The 1,572-nt window shown below is 43.4% G+C and overlaps 1 non-coding gene across 1 annotated transcript; it reads right to left on the bottom strand.

Moving 5' to 3' along the window:
* Positions 1-1,483: 1,483 nt before the first annotated feature.
* On the bottom strand, positions 1,484-1,572 carry trnap-agg (transfer RNA proline (anticodon AGG)). Its single transcript is given in 2 exon segments — positions 1,484-1,519; positions 1,537-1,572. It is a non-coding gene; the product is annotated as a tRNA-Pro (tRNA).

Here is a 1,572-nt window from a genome sequence, read left to right on the forward strand (position 1 = left end):
ACGCTGTCGAATCTCTCATTCTGGGAGAGAGATAAATGCGATCAATTAACTCCAATTAATCTATTTCAGCACTGAAGTGATCTTTAAACAGTTGCTCTGCGAGCAGAATTCAAACCTGGGCAGGAAAACCTCAATTGAATTTTGAGTCCAACGCTTCAAACACTCGGCCACCGCAGCTGTAAACGGCATGTTCGTTCAGATCGGATTCCAAATGGACACTTGCCGCTATTAAGAACGCGCGCATTGGTTGTGCAGGGGTCGAATTCTCACCTCTTATGCGGGAGACTTTGGTTCGATTTCCGGCCAATGCAGAATCATTCTCACCAATGAGGAGCTGAGGAATATAAGTATGCCATTTCACCCCTCGAGCCTGTTCCGCAATTCAAACAGATCATGGCTGATATGTGACCAAACTCCAGATAATCGCCTTCGCTCCGTATCGCTTAATAACTTCAGTTAACAAAAATCGATCAATCTCAGGTATAAAATTAACAATTCAGCTCGCATCAACTGCCGTTTGCGGAAGAGAGTTCCAAACTTCTAACTCCCTTTGCTTGCAGAGGTGTTTCCCAACTTCACTCCTGAAAGTCCTGACCCGAATGTTTAGGTGATGTTCCCGAGTCCTAGACATCCCAACCGGCGGAAATTGTTTTTCTCTATCTACTCCATCAGTTCCCCTTAATATTTCGAAAAGTTCGATCAAATCAGCTCTTAATCGACTAAATTCGAGGTAAACCCGAGTTTATGTAATCTCTCCGCGTAATTTAACCCTTGGGGTCCAGGTAACATTCCAGTAAACCGAAGCTGCACTCGCTCCACAGCCGATATATCCTTCCTAAGGTGCGTTGCCCAGAACTGAATACAGTTCTTCAGGTGTGGTCCAAGCAGGGCTTTGTATAGCTGTCGCATAATGCCTATCCCCTTGTATTCTCGTCCTCTAGATATAAAGACCAACATTCCATTAACATTTTTGATTATTTTTTGTACCTGTCAATGACATTTTAATGATGTATGTAGATGGACACATCAGTCTTTTTGGACCTCCACTGTTTCGAGCTTTTCACCATTTACTAAGTATTCTGATCTATCCTTTTTGGTCCAAAGTGGATGACCTCACACTTGACGAAATTCATATCGATTTGCCACAATTTTACCCATTCATTTATTATATTAATACCTCTCTGTAATTTTATGTTTCCATCTGCACTGCTGAAAATGCTGCCCATCTTGGTGTCATCGGCAAACTTGGATATGTGGCTTTCTATCCCGTCATCTAATATCCGCCAGAATTGGAAAAAATCCAAATTTAGCTTCAAACTCCTCATCATCTTGAGACATTTTATTTCTTTCACGTGTGTTGCGCCGACGATACTCCGGCATTGAGTCCACTGGAGCTCAAACATCCTCTGGATCGAATTCAGTTCCACCAACAGCAACACTGAAAACATGTCAGAAGCCAATTGGTGACTTTTCACTAAAAGGCGGGCTCGTCCGGGATTTGAACCCGGGACCTCTCGCATATCACTCAATGAAACGCCCTAAGCGAGAATCATACCCCTAGACCAACGAGCC

Source organism: Heptranchias perlo, chromosome 20 (genome assembly GCF_035084215.1).
Source record: "Heptranchias perlo isolate sHepPer1 chromosome 20, sHepPer1.hap1, whole genome shotgun sequence".
In the NCBI taxonomy this organism is placed as follows: Eukaryota; Metazoa; Chordata; class Chondrichthyes; order Hexanchiformes; family Hexanchidae; genus Heptranchias; species Heptranchias perlo.